This window comes from Lepidochelys kempii, chromosome 10, assembly GCF_965140285.1.
Source record: "Lepidochelys kempii isolate rLepKem1 chromosome 10, rLepKem1.hap1, whole genome shotgun sequence".
In the NCBI taxonomy this organism is placed as follows: Eukaryota; Metazoa; Chordata; order Testudines; family Cheloniidae; genus Lepidochelys; species Lepidochelys kempii.
The window spans coordinates 61,623,959-61,639,754 of record NC_136389.1 but is presented as its reverse complement, the minus strand read 5'-3'; the positions used below and the strand labels follow the sequence as shown (position 1 = coordinate 61,639,754).

At 39.9% G+C, this 15,796-nt stretch overlaps 1 protein-coding gene across 7 annotated transcripts in view; it reads right to left on the bottom strand.

Moving 5' to 3' along the window:
- WDR72 (WD repeat domain 72) overlaps positions 1 to 15,796 on the bottom strand; it is a 218,629-nt gene that overhangs the window by 92,124 nt on the left and 110,709 nt on the right. The window lies entirely within an intron of this gene.

Genomic DNA, 15,796 nt, shown 5'->3' with positions numbered 1-15,796 from the left:
ATATTATCAAAACAATTCTATCTGCTCCTCTGGCAAGGACCACGTGTGTTTGTATATGGGGTGCAGGTATATAGTCGGGGGTGTTCCTGGGACTATGTGACGTGGTGCTTTATATTGTTGGCTTGTTATTCAAGGGAGAGCATGAGAGATTCACCAGTAATGAAATTACTAACATTTTTGTACGTTAATCAGTTTCAGATTAAAGGATCATGGTGCTATAGGTTTTGGGGTTTTCATAGTATTGCCCTCTTGCTAGCAGCAGTAATGTGTTTGGGATCCAGTATGTTACAGGCCCCTAGTCATCAGGCTTTGCCTTGTGTTCTAACACCCCCATGCTCTAGATTAAGTTGTTGGAACAAAAAAACCAAAGTAGGTAGGGCGAAACACTTCCCTGGTCCATGCTGTCTAATGGTTTTCTCAATTCTACAGTCCCATAACAATGTGCCTGGGTCTGTTTTAATTAACTGGATGGTTCAGATGATTGAATAGAGGCCTGGTGTCCTTGTTTACTTTGTGTCATATCTGTGCATGTACTTTATGCATGCACAATAATCTAAGCAGATTTTTCAACCATGTGTGGTGGGCTATCCTGACATTTAGTTTGGGTTCTCTGAAGTCCTGTGAATGTGTGTAAGCAGTACCAATGGGTGTCTGAAAGTGGCCTTCTGTGTTTCTCTGTGTGTGTCGGTTTAATGTTCTGTGTTGATTACCTTGTTTTCACATTGGCTCTGGGTGTGCATTTTCCTGTATATATACTGTTTTCTAAAACAATGTTGTGGATTGTAAACTGGAAAAGCCTTTCTATTAAGTAAAAAGGGCATATGCCTTAACTTTTCCACAAAGACAGCTACTAGAAGACATTAATCTTATCAAAGCTTTGTATAAAGTGTGGGGAAGGGAAGGAGAGGTCTCCCACAATATCTGTGCAGCCTTTCTACCAGTACTTCAGTCATTATCACTTATTCTCTTTGTCTTACGAAAGCTATTTTCAGGTATCTGTGTTACAGTGGAGAGCTGCAACCTCATGACACCTTCCCTGAACAGAGACGGTGAAACCAGCGGGGGCTAGTGCCCCCACAATGGACATACTGGGGAGAGCAGATCTATGTTTCTCCCCACCCCCCCCCAATGTTTTCTGCCCACACATCTCATGGAGGCAAGAGCAGAGCAGGACCCAGCTATGTTCCACCCCTGTGGAGGAGGGACTGGAGTGGCCACTAGTCCATGGCACAAGAGAGCAGGACGGTAACCAGATAGGACTCCCCAGCCCAGCCTGGACCTATCATCCAGCCATCATGAGTCCTGGTAGAGACACCGAACCTGGGTGAGGGGCACAAAGAGCATGTGCACCAGCTACCAGGGTGGAGGACAACACCTGGATTGGAGGGCAGGAGAGCACAAGGACACCAGCCACTAGGGTGGAGGATGGGACTGGGCACCAGCACCTGGGTGGAAGCATTGCTGCACAGCGCACCACCTGCCATAGAAATGGTGGTATGAACTAATGAGATGCCCCTTCCCAGCCTGGTGCCACCTGTCATCCCCTGCAGCCCCCCATCTCTTGATTAGAATTACTTGATTAGAATTAGATTTAGTATCACTTTAGTTGCAAAAACACAGAACCAACATAAAAGAATTAAGAGAAATGGAGGGACTTATTTGCCTATATTAGATTAACAATTGAGGAAAGATGGGCCAAATAAGATGAACCAATTTTTAAAAATTACTGACAGAACTTATACAAAAATACAAGCTCCAGTAGGCTTCAAAACTACAGTTCCACTGTATTCCCTTACTAATTGTGTTTGCTCCCTCTTAATACTAATGCAAGAATATCAACAATTCTTTTACCTTTAAATAAAAAGCTTAATATTTGCTTTTTAAGAACAAATGTGTAAGGAAACTATACAACTGATATTACAATTATTAGGTATCATTATAAATACCTAGCTATTTTACAATTTTCTCTCCAATTAGGCATAAGGGAAAACAAGTTGCTGTGTTTTTAGTCAACGCTTAGATTTACAGACTATTTCCCCCTCATTTAACCACTCTCTTTGCACACATTTTAGAACACCTGTCTTGCTCTCTTTCTATGTTTTAGCTTTTCTTATACTTTTCCTGGGTTTTGGTGAAGTTCTTTTTTATTCCTAGGGGTGGCGATACCATTTAAGGCACTGGCTTAGGCAACTGGGGACATATAATAAATCCTATTGGTGCTTATCGCAAGGTGATACTGGGATAATAGGGTGCTAGGATCAGGGTCCTCTATAATTATGCAAGTGGGAAAACATGTTATTGTGTTTAGTTAACACTTAGATTTACAAACATCTAGTTCCTTTAACAGGTCTCTTTATACATATTTTAAAACAGCTGTCTTTCTTTTTACATTTTAGTAATTCCCATGCTTTTAGCTGTATTTAATCATTCTAGGGGTGGCTCTACTTCTCAAGCTTCTGGCTTAGGGGTTCTCGGCCACGTACTAAATCATACTGGTTTCCTGCCCTAAGCGAGGATGGACTAGGGGAGGCCAGAGGCTTGGGTCAGGACCCTCTCTAATTAAAATGTACTGGGGCTCTTTAGTTCACATTAGATCATTTTTCCTGTAACACATCTCACTGCATATATTTAAAAACATCTCTCTCCCTTGCATTTTGGCTTTAGTTCTTTATAATTTCTAGGGGTCGTACTACTTATCAGGCCCTGGTTTAGGGGTCTGGGCCATAGATTTTTTTTTTTTGTCTCCCTCCGTAGGTAAGGTGAGCTTTGAGGAAAGCAGAGGGATATGGGTAAGGCTCCCCTCCAACTGCAATATTTGGGAGTTGTTGGGGTTTTTTTTGGTTCTTAGATTTGCATATATCCACTTCTTTTATGTGTCTCTTTGTATGTATAGCTTTAAGCATCTCTTTCTGTTTACGAGTTAGATTTTTCACAATCTTAGCTATGTTTCTTTACAATTTCTAGTGGTGGCACTACTTATTAGTCATTGGTTTCAGGTATCTGGGCCATACATCAAATTCTATTGGTTTCCTTCCCTAGATAAAGCTGGGATCAGAGGGTGGAAGAGGTTAGGTCAGACCACGGAAGGGTAAAGATTTAGGTATTAACATCCTTTTCGGTACATCACCATTTCCTGTGACACTGAGGTTTGGTGGGACTTCCAGAAATAATCATCTTTATCTCATTTATCAATCTCTTATTCATCTGGGGCAATACACAACTGGGGATAATAAAAATGTTTTATAATTTAAAATAAAAATGGAACCCTATTTGTTATAAAACTGAATTGTACATACACACACCATCAGGAACCATACATCTTTTAATAAATAAAATGAGTGCAATTATGACTGATGAATGATAAAGTTGACCTGACAGAACATAACATAATAATTAATACTTTATAATTTGCTCATTACTTTGTTACACTTTAATTATTGATGCAGACAGCTAGAGATACATATACACAAACACTATGTATATTTTTTCATAGAATGATGTAAAAACAGCTCCCAAAATCTGCCAAGGTTATTAAGCTGCTGCAGATAAAAGCCTTCTGCAACAACAAATACTATTCAGCTGTATTTAAAATGTATGGCTGCCTTACTGTTTTCTTGAAGTATGTCCTGGTGGAATCCTATCTCTTCTAATGTTTTGGAGAAGTCTGAGGTGGCGCCTGTACAATCTGATTTCTGTTACAAATACACACCAAATCTGATTTCTGTTACATTAAGGACTTCTCTGGTAAAATATATGGAGCAAGGAATGAAATAAGCTATAGTTTAACAATTGGGTCTTCAAGCTTGCTTCCTTTAATAGCTGACCACTAATATTAAAGAATATTGGATCAAAGTACAATTTTAATTGAATATATATGAGATGATATAGTGGCAGAGTTAAGCCACAGGTTAGATACTAAAAAATAAAATTGATTTGTATTCTTTTACTGGAAATATTTGTAATATGAAACTACTATAAAATATACTCATTTTAATGCATATTCAGTACAGGACAAAGCAAATTGCTGTCAGTGGCTTATATTCAAACTCCATTCATCAAACAGAATGCTTAACTCATTGGTTTGCTGTTGCAGGGATATAAAATAAAACATGAATGAATACCATTCTCCTTAACAGTGGTGATATGTTGATGTGGATTATGCAATCATTTCTAATAGCTCTTTGTGATGTTGTCCATCAGATAATAATTGTCAATGTCAAGATTTAGAACAAAACAAAAAACAATGGCTTGACTCTGAGAAGTAAAAAAAAAATGCCTACAGTATTTTGAAATTATTCTATTATACATGAACATGTATAAGGGGCCACATTTTCAAAACATGGTCTTTAACTGTGTGCATGTCATTCTGTTTCTGCAGAGTGCATTGCTGCTTGTAATTAAATCAACAGAGTTGGGTGGGGAGTAGAAATTCCATTTTGCAGACTATTTCTTTCCAATTCAGAACAAACCAAAAAAAAAAAAATCTGAAATTCTATACAAATGAAAATTTAAAAAAAAATTAATTTCAGTGCAGTTGAAACATTTCTGACTGACCAAATCAAAGTGTTTAGTTTCAATTTGACTCTTTATGTGATGTAATTTTTTAAAGGCCATTTTAGAAAAATCAAAAAGCTTCATTCTAAAAATATTGAAATGGGATGTTTCAACACTGTTGTAATTTATTCCCTTGTTTTTTACTCCAAAACAAAATTCTGGGAAAATTAACATAATTTTATGAAACATTACAATTTTGACAGAACTACATTTTCCAACTGAAAACTGCTAATTTTTTCTAACCAGCTGTAGAAATAAATGAGAGTTTGCTCTTGATTTCCATGGAAGCACGATCAGGGCCAAAATTCTGAATACACCCGGAAAAAACATCATCTTCTTCTATACTTTTTCACTTTGACTTTATTTTCCCTGATGGATTCTAAAACAATTTCTATGTGCATAATCTTTAAACATGCTTCCTACCTCTGATTTCTCCACTCTTTGCGCAGCCTCACATTTCCAGCTGCTTTTCTTCTTGGACATCTTACCATTATCTAGGCTCAATTTCTCTAAAATGGAATTTATCTTTTCCCCTAATTCCTCTTCTCTGCATTTCTCCTCTATTAGCATTGACAACTTTACCATCCTGGTAACTTTACTATCCTTCCTATCCCAAGGTTTCTCAACCTCAGTGTAATCCCTGGCTCTCCTATCATCTCCTTCCCCATACTTACTTTTGAAGTAGAACCAAAATTCACTGTTTTCTCACTGTCCTAAGTACTGAAGTCCTATTCCATGCCTTTGTCTTTCATCTTGAATATGGTACCCTTCTATTCTCATCTCTCCTGTTCATCCTATATTTAGTGTCATGTTCCTCTCCCACCACTCTAACCCTATTTTCCTAATTTTGATTCTGATCATTGACTTGATGTCTCCCAATAAATTCAATCTCACCAACTTCATTTCCAAGGCCCTGAATAATCTTGCCCCCACCTAGTGTTGTTCTCATTTCCCCATCTGAAGTCTTGCTCCTTGTCTTATCTCATTGTTCTGATCAGTCAGTTCCCATCCTGGCATGGGAGAGGGGAAAAGGGCACAAGGAGAGAGCATGCCTTCCCTGCTCCTCTTTACCCGCCTTCCCCAAGGGCCAGGGAGAATCAGAGCCCCAGCAATTACAGGAATACAGGGACTGTGCCCCAAGACCCTAAGGTCTGGTCCACAAGTCCATTGCTACAGACATTTATCATTGTACCTCCTTCCTCTCCCAAAGTCTCCATTGCTCAGAGCCTCTGCAGCTACTCACTATCACCATTCACCTGCTGAGTAACCAGTGGAAGTGACATCTGCTCTCTGAGAGAACCAAAAGGCTTTGAGGTGACTGAACCAGACAGTTTTGAAGAGCAAAGCAGCGTAAATATTCAGGACTTTAGGGCCCTTCCCCAGCATGAGAACAAGCAACAACGTCTGGAATAGAGAAAAGCGTGGAAGACAGGAACATACTGTATGGACTGGGAGTGGAGATGGCCTCTGGAGAAAGCTAGGAATAAGAGGCAAAATGGAGGACTGGAAGCAGGAGGAAGGAAGGTGAGATTACAGGGACATGGGACTGGGAAAAGAGGAACTGTTTGCTGGGGATGAGCGAGAGCCCAGATGCAAGATAAAGAATGGAGAAAGAGGAGAGGAGGGACCCAGAAGCCAGTCCATCTGGAATGCCAGAGATGATAACAGCTGGCTCAGGAGTTGCATTGGTTTGGATGGACATTTCAAGAGTGGTTAGGGTCAGGGAATGACAAGGGGACCGTTTTGACATTGTGGTTAGGGGGTCCTGTGCACTACACACTGTTAATCTCCTGTTCACAGGGATGTTGGGAGGCTTAACGCATCATTTCATTTGGTAAATTTTGTGATACCCTTGGGTGAAAAGAAAAGGAATACTTGTGGCACCTTAGAGATTAACAAATTTATTTGAGCATAAGCTTTCGTGAGCTACAGCTCACTTCATCGGACGCATGCAGTGGAAAATACAGTGGGGAGATTTTATATACACAGAGAACATGAAACAATAGGTGTTGCCATACACACTGGAACAAGAGTGATCAGGTAAGGTGAGCTATTACCAGCAGGAGAGCGGGGCGGGGGGGGGGGGAAGGGAACCTTTTATAGTGATAATCAAGGTGGGCCATTTCCAGCAGTTGACAAGAACGTGTGAGGAACAGTGGGGGGGGGGGGGAATAAACATGGGGAAATAGTTTTATTTTGTGTAATGACACATCCACTCCCAGTCTCTATTCAAGCCTAAGTTAATTGTATCCAGTTTGCAAATTAATTCCAATTCAGCAGTCTCACGTTGGAGTCTGTTTTTGAAGTTTTACTGTTGAAGAATTGCCACTTTTAGGTCTGTAATCGAGTGCCCAAAGAGATTGAAGTGTTCTACGACTTTTTGAATGTTATAATTCTTGACATCTGATTCGTGTCCATTTATTCTTTTACGTAGACACTGTCCAGTTTGGCCAATGTACATGGCAGAGGGGCATTGCTGGCACATGATGCCATTATCACATTGGTAGATGTGCGGGTGAACGAGCCTCTGATAGTGTGGCTGATGTGATTAGGCCCTATGATGGTGTCCCTGAATAGATATGTGAACACAGTTGGCAACGGGCTTTGTTGCAAGGATAGGTTCCCTGGGTTAGTGTTTTTGTTGTGTGGTGTGTGGTTGCTGGTGAGTATTTGCTTCAGGTTGGGGGGCAGTCTGTAAGCAAGGACTGGCCTGTCTCCCAAGATCTGTGAGAGTGATGGGTCGTCCTTCAAGATAGGTTGTAGATCCTTGATGATGCATTGGAGAGGTTTTAGTTGGGGGCTGAAGGTGATGGCTAGTAGCGTTCTGTTATTTTCTTTGTTGGGCCTATCCTGTAGTAGGTAACTTCTGGGTACTTTTCTGGCTCTGTCAATCTATTTCTTCACATCAGCAGGTGGGTATTGTAGTTGTAAGAACACTTGATAGAGATCTTGTAGGTGTTTGTCTCTGTCTGCGGGATTGGAGCAAATGCGGTTGTATCGTAGAGCTTGGCTGTAGACAATGGATCGTGTGGTGTGGTCTGGATGAAAGCTGGAGGCATGCAGGTAGGAATAGCGGTCAGTAGGTTTCCAGTATAGGGTGGTATTTATGTGACCATCGATTATTAGCACTGTAGTGTTCAGGAAGTGGATCTCTTGTTTGGACTGGTCCAGGCTGAGGTTGATGGTGGGATGGAAATTGTTGAAATCATGGTGGAATTCCTCAAGGGCTTCTTTTCCATGAGTCCAGATGATGAAGATGTCATCAATGTAGCGCAAGTAGAGTAGGGGCATTAAGGGACGAGAGCTGAGGAAGCGTTGTTCTAAGTCAGCCATACAAATGTTGGCATACTGTAGGGCCATGCGGGAACCCATAGCAGTGCCGCTGATTTGAAGGTATACATTGTCCCCAAATGTGAAATAGTTATGGGTGAGGACAAAGTCACAAAGTTCAGCCACCAGGTTTGCCGTGACATTATCGGGGATACTGTTCCTGACGGCTTGTAGTCCACCTTTGTGTGGAATGTTGGTGTAGAGGGCTTCTACATCCATAGTGGCCAGGGTGGTGTTTTCAGGAAGATCACCGATGGAGTGCAGTTTCCTCAGGAAGTCAGTGGTGTCTCGAAGATAGCTGGGAGTGCTGGTAGCGTAGGGCCTGAGGAGGGAGTCTACTTAGCCAGACAATCCTGCTGTCAGGGTGCCAATGCCTGAGATGATGGGGCGTCCAAGATTCCCAGGTTTATGGATCTTGGGTAGCCGACAGAATATCCCAGGTCGGGGTTCCAGGGGTATGTATGTGTGGATTTGTTCTTGTGCTTTTTCAGGGAGTTTCTTGAGCAGATGGTGTAGTTTCTTTTGGTAACCCTCAGTGGGATCAGAGGGTAATGGCTTGTAGAAAGTGGTGTTGGAGAGCTGTCTAGCAGCCTCTTGTTCATATTCCGACCTATTCATGATGACGACAGTACCTCCTTTGTCAGCCTTTTTGATTATGATGTCAGAGTTGTTTCTGAGGCTGTGGATGGCATTGTGTTCTGCATGGCTGAGGTTATGGAGCAAGTGATGCTGCTTTTCCACAATTTCAGCCCGTGCACGTCGGCAGAAACACTCTATGTAGAAGTCCAGTCTGTTGTTTCGACCTTCAGGAGCAGTCCACCCAGAATCCTTCTTTTTGTACTGTTGGTAGGAAGGTCTCTGTGGGTTAGTATGTTGTTCAGAGGTGTGTTGGAAATATTTCTTGAGTCGGAGATGTCGAAAATAGGATTCTAGGTCACCACAGAACTGTATCATGTTCGTGGGGGTGGGGGGGGGCAGAAGGAGAGGCCCCGAGATAGGACAGATTCTTCTGCTGGGCTAAGAGTATAGTTGGATAGATTAACAATATTGCTGGGTGGGTTAAGGGAACCACTGTTGTGGCCCCTTGTGGCATGTAGTAGTTTAGATAGTTTAGTGTCCTTTTTCTTTTGTAGAGAAGCAAAGCGTGTGTTGTAAATGGCTTGTCTAGTTTTTGTAAAGTCCAGCCACGAGGAAGTTTGTGTGGAAGGTTGTTTTTTTATGAGAGTATCCAGTTTTGAGAGCTCATTTTTAATCTTTCCCTGTTTGCTGTAGAGGATGTTGATCAGGTGGTTCCACAGTTTTTTTGAGAGTGTGTGGCACAAGCTGTCAGCATAGTCTGTGTGGTATGTAGATTGTAATGGATATTTTACCTTCAGTCCTTTTGGTATGATGTCCATCTGTTTGCATTTGGAAAGGAAGATGATGTCTGTCTGTATCTGTACGAGTTTTTTTCATGAAGTTGACAGATTTCCACTCCATACGGCTAAATTCAGTGCCTTGCATAATGACAGGCTTCAGAGTAGCAGCCATGTCAGTCTGTATCCGCAAAAAGAAAAGGAGTACTTGTGGCACCTTAGAGACTAACAAACTTATTTGAGCATAAGCTTTCGAGAGCTACAGCTCACTTCATCGGATGCATGCAGTGGGTAAAAGGAGCTCTAGAAATGCAAAGAATTATTCATATTATCATCATTTATTTATTTATTTTACAACACACACCTGCTCTTGGCAGTGTTGCACCAATTCATATTTCAGCATTATATAATGAGGAGTCTTTTGCTTTGACAAGAACCAGACTTTTTGCTCTGTGCATTCTGTAAACAGCATTTTGACACAAAGCAGCACCCACCCCATTGAGTAAGGCTGGGGAGACACTTGGGTTAATGAAGAATGGGCTTTAGCACTGCCTCAGTGCTATTCATTCATGCTGCTGCTCATAAAGCTGTTGCCTCCACATTCTCATCTGCCTTTCTCAATGCACACACCTGGGAGATGGGATGACAATATACTGTAGATCTTCATATGCCAACATGAAGATAATCAATCTCAATTCTCTTGAAAAATGGAACTACTTTGAGAAAGGAGCAATGAGGACTAATAGTTGCTCTAAGGCAATGAAATCTTTAAAGCTGTTTCTATAGGACATAGCTTGGGCCTTGCAGAAATATTTACATATAAAAAGGCAAAAAGTGAAATTTGTCTTCTTGTCAGTTTCACAAATAGGAAAAACAAGAACAAAACACAAACCCTTCTCTCGTTGCTTGCTGTTCCTTTAGAAACTTTATCAGAACTGAAAAGCACTCGTCAGTCCCATTTTAGTCTCTACCAGCCATTTGTTTTCTTTTTATTCTTTTGTGCGATTTAAATATGTTCTAAAGAGTAAGCATCTCATACTGATGATCCTCAAAAGCCTATGTTTTGGGGGGACATGGACTCTTAGTACCTTTGCTTTTACTGGTTTATCTTTTCTACTGTATTTCAATCCAAAGTTCTGCAGTCTGTAAGACTTCCTCCTTTCCTCTCCCACTTACTTATCCCATCCTATTGCTCCTACTTTCTTCATATCAGAAAATGGTTCAAAATCCTATCTTTGAGATTTTGGCAATGACCAATTTGCTGATTAAGTTTAACATTAGCAGACAAGTGATGTTTTGCACATGTCTACATTGCCATGTTTCATGTACAATTCCCTCTTCTTCCCACTATTTCTTGGGTCTTTCAGTGTCTGTCCTGCCCACTATCTCTCCTCTTGAATCTCGTCTCATTCTCTCCTTAGCGCAAGTCATCGTCTAATTTTTCTCCCTCCTCATTGACTTTATCATTGCTTGTACAAATGGTCAGCAGGCAAATGACTGGAAAATAGCACAAGTTGCAGAGAGAGTGGCACTGATAGCTGTCTCTTTCTTTGTCTATTTCAAATGCTCTATCATGCAATAGCTGCACACCAGTACGCTCACGACAGCCCAGATTTTGGTCAATGTACATCTTTTTGCTGAGTCTGGAACTCAGCCAACACAGAGAAAAGGATTCAGGAAAAGTATATTGCTTATGGAATGAGCACAGACCAGGACCCAGACTTGGAACAATCAGCCTCAAGGGCAAATGTGTGTGTGTGGGGGGTTATCTAAACGTGGGGGAGTGTGGTGCAGATGCTGCATCTAAGGATAGCTTGATTCCTGAGAGAAGAATGTTCAAATATCATCAGAGTTTAGCGTTCTGCAAGAATACTTTACCCATCCATACACATTACATTAATACAAATAACAATATGCAGATGATACCCTCAGCAAATCAACAGAACAAGGCCAAGTTCTGATTTAAAACCCATGCAATCCCAGTGAAGTTAATGGGCACAAATAGGGCTTAAGTCAGAGCAGAATTTGAACCTGGGTATTAAAAAAACAACAAAAAGCCACAGAGGGGTATTTGGCCAAATGTGAACAGATACCTGGCTGACAACCAGAAGGATCTTCAATAAAGAATTCCACAGCCACCCCTCCACCCCACACACTATCCGCACCTTCTTAATCAGGCAGCAAGACTTCACAGGGGGTAGCGGGGATTCATCTGCTACAGATAAAGACCTTGTCAGAGAATGGCTTTCCCAGGGAGGAGTGCATAAAGTATATCATAAATGGTTTCCACAACCGGACAGGTTTCCTTCTGAAAAACACAGCAGGCAGTAGAAGTCTGTTCTCAGACCTTCTGCTGCAGAAGGCCACTGAACTTTTCTGTTGAATAGAAGCTTTTATGTGGTGCTTTTCATTGATATACCATTACTGTCTGAATATGATTCTCTGTTTTAAGAAAACATATTGCTATATTAGTATATTGTGTAGATGAAAGTCTTTGAAGATTATTTATGTAATAAAGATGATTATTTACAAGGTTTGTGTATCTGTTTAATTTTTATTAAACAGCAGTTTAAGCAACTTTAAAATTCAAAACCACTATTAATTTCATAATGATATGTTTACCCGCAAACTCTTCATTTCACCAAGGACCAATTTTTCTATCTAAGGCCAGGGGGGAGGGAGGCGGGAAGAGATTCAAACCACATGCAAACAATGTTATAGCAAACAGCTTTTAAATACATTTGAAAGCTTGAACCATTAACACTTTCTTAAATCAGGAATTTCAGACTACAAAAGCAGAAATTATTGCAAGCTAACCTTTATAGTGTGATTTATATGCATTTTTGCATATTTAAAGCATTCACTAACTATTAAATTATAGCCTTCTCTGCCACAGAGACATAGAGTAAAATGAAGTCAGTCAATAATAATGTTAAATTTTTAGGAATAAAGCCCATACTACCATTTAACATCACACTGCACTTCTTCAATATTTGCATCACTTCATCAATTATTAACATTTTTTAGAACAACATGACATATCTATCTGTTTATATCAGTCCCCCCCATTGCTGAATACCCCACAATACTGAATACCCCACAATCTTTAATGTATCTACCATCATAATACTCCTGTGAGGTAGAGAATTACTATTATCCCATTTTACAGATGGGGAATGGAGTCACAAAGGCTACAAGACTTACCCATGGCCTCACAGGAGAAACGCTAAACTATCTGACAACTTTTTAGAGCTATTACCCTTGACTGACCTGGCAGAGCAATACAGTACCACAGTGGAGATCTGCTTGAGAAATGACTCTAGGATTCTTTCACTTCATTTAGGAAAGAGGCTAGAAGGCTTAAAACTAAAAATACATCTTTGGTTACAGAAGTCTGAGACATGTAAGAAAACTTATGAGAAGACCCCTGCTTTACTAAAGGACTGAGCCAAAGCCCATCAAAATCAGTGGAAAGATTCCAGCTAATTTCAACAGGTTTTGGATCAGGCCCCAACTGAATAACATAAGAAAGTGTTATCCCTGTTTTCATGTTCTTTTCTCATGGCCATTTAGGGATGGAGAGTCCTTTTGATAAGGCAACAACAACACATACACACACACACACACTCAAAACCTATTGGGTTCTGGCAGAGAAAAAGACCAGCTATCTCCTTCCCTGGGGTGCATTACTGGAATCACTTCTTTTATTAATTCTTCAGAATTATTTTTCAAAACAATATGTTACATGCCTTCTTTGCCCAAGCAACAAATAACTGTGCCTGCATTTAATTGCAGGCAAAAGTGATGACATTTCTAATTAATTAATAAGTGTAATAAATAGCTAGATGTCTAAATGTTATCATTTGTATCCACAAAGTTCAGGAGACAAATCTTTCAGCCTATATAATAAACTATAATTTTAAAAGATAATACGAACCTCTGTTCAAATCCTAAACTCATATATTAGCCTTTAAAAAAAAGGCTCAACTGACTTTAGTGAGCGTCTGCTGAGTAAAAACAGGTTAAATATTTCAGGATTTGGACCTTTGTTGTTAATCACAATAAACCAAAAACACAATACAATGATTGTGGCAGCTAAGACTCATATACTTGCTTCACAGTGCATTTTCTTAACCTTGAATTATGGGTTAAAGACCCGAGACAATATTTAGCACTTACCTTGATGTCATACAACCTGAAAACTACACTACAATCCATAAAATGAGAAGTGAGAAGAAGTGCTTTATCAAATGGATGGTTAAAAATGGAATTTATACAGCATGTAGACTTACTCTTAGATCAGTTTAATAAACTTCTAGCAACATCACTGGCTAGCCCATATGTTCTAAAAGATCTGTTGAAATAATATTTGAAGAAAAACCTTTGGCAGGAGAGTGTATCATACAGAAAACCAGTTAGTTTTATAATGTATACACAGCCTGGCTGCCTTGCTGACTATTGGAAATATATTTGTGCTACATGCATATTATGCCAATATAATACAATTAGCACAAGTCTAAATGGAAAAAGAGAACGAACAGTAGGTTGATATGTTGTATACTGTTATAATGTATAACTTCAAACAGCTCTCCCCCTTCCTTTGTGTGTTCACAGTTACTCCACAATACTTTAAAATGGCTGCAAAATTGATATTATTTCATACCATATCCTTTTATTCAGCATAATACCTGCACACAGTCTATACTTGTGAAAAAAGACTATATCCCATCCAATATACAGTAAATATAAATACTATGCTCATTAACATATGTAATTGTTTATGTCCTTCCAAAATTTTAGTTAATTAGTTCCTCAACTGAGTTTTGTTGACTAACCTGCATGTAACATGGTTAAAAACAAAATATAGTCATAACCAACCAAACATGCCATGGGCCAAATTCTACTCAGTTATACCAGCGTAAATTCAGAGTAACTCCATAGAATCATAAAACTGGAAGGGACCTCGAGAGGTCATCTAGTCTAGTCCACTGCACTCAAGAAAGGACTAAGTAATATCTAGACCATTCCTGGCAGGTGTTTGTCCAACCTGCTCTAAAAATACCCAATGATGGAGATTCCATCACCTGCCTAGGCAATTTATTCCAGTGCTGAACCACTCTGACAGTTAGGAAGTTTTTCCTAAAGTCCAACCTAAACCGCCCTTGCTGCAAGTTAAGCTCATTGTTTCTAGTCCTATCCTCAGAGGTTAAGAAGAACAATTTTTCTCCCTCCTCCTTGTAACAACCTTTTATTCACTTGAAAACTGTTATCATGTCCTGTCTCAGTCTTCTCTTCTCCAGACTAAATAAACCCAATTTTTTCAGTCTTCCTTCATAGGTCATGTTTTCTAGACTTTTAATTGTTTTTGTTGTTCTTCTCTGGACTTTCTCCAATTTGTCCACATTCTTCCTGAAATGTGGAGCCCAGAACTGGACACAATACTCCAGTTGAGGCCTAATCAGCACAGAGTAGAGCAGAAGAATTACTTCTCATGTCTTGCTTACAATACTCATGCTAATACATCCCAGAATGATGTTTGCTTTTTTTGCAACAGCGTTACACTGTTGACTCATATTTAGCTTGTGGTCCACTATGATCCCCATTATCTAAATCCCTGATGAAGATATTGAACAGAACCGGACCCAGAACTGACCCCTGTGGGACCCCACTCGTTATGCCCTTTCAGCATGCCTGTGAACCACTGATAACCACTCTCTGGGAACGATTTTCCAGCCAGTTATGCACCCACCTTATAGTAGCTCCATCTAGGTTGTATTTTCCTAGTTTGTTTATGAGAGGGTCATGCAAGACAGTATCAAAAGCCTTACTACGTCAAGATGTACCACAACTACCATTTCCCCCCTAGCCACAAGACTGGTTACCCTGTCAAAGAAAGCTATGAGGTTGGTTTGACACAATTTGTTCTTGACACGATTTGTCCATTTAAGTTACGTCTTGGTGTGACTTAGGTCCAGATTTTTAGAGGTATTAAGGTGGTTCATTTTCAAAAATCTCATTTTCAAAAGTGATTTAGGCACTTAGGAGCCTAAATGTCATTGATTGTGGGATTTAGATATCTAAATGCCTAAATCCCTTTTGAAAATGAGACGTAAGCACTCAGATGCTGAGCAAAGAAACATCTATATACACCTTTAAAATCTGGGCTTTAGGCCCTAAGAATTATCATTATGACTCCACCTTAATTAGTGAAAAAGACAACTAAATTTTGTAATGAACTTTTCTGTTACAATTTATATAATAGAAGTGTATTTCCACCTGCTAAAATAGACAAGGACTTGATCTAAAGTCCAACTTCTGAACATTCTTGAATTTGCAGATGTCTCAATGCAGGTCTAAAATTCCCAGATAGCCTCTCTGTAACGGACCAAGTCTAAACCCCAGATTCTAAGGAAGTTTGGATCCAAATCCGGACCTGAACTTTGGGGCTGGGACTTTCATAAATTATTCTGTCCCCAACCTCTTCAGGATAAAATGATCAAAAAGATTTCCAGTGTAAGCAAAATATAACTTCATAAGTGAAAATTATTCAAAGCTTT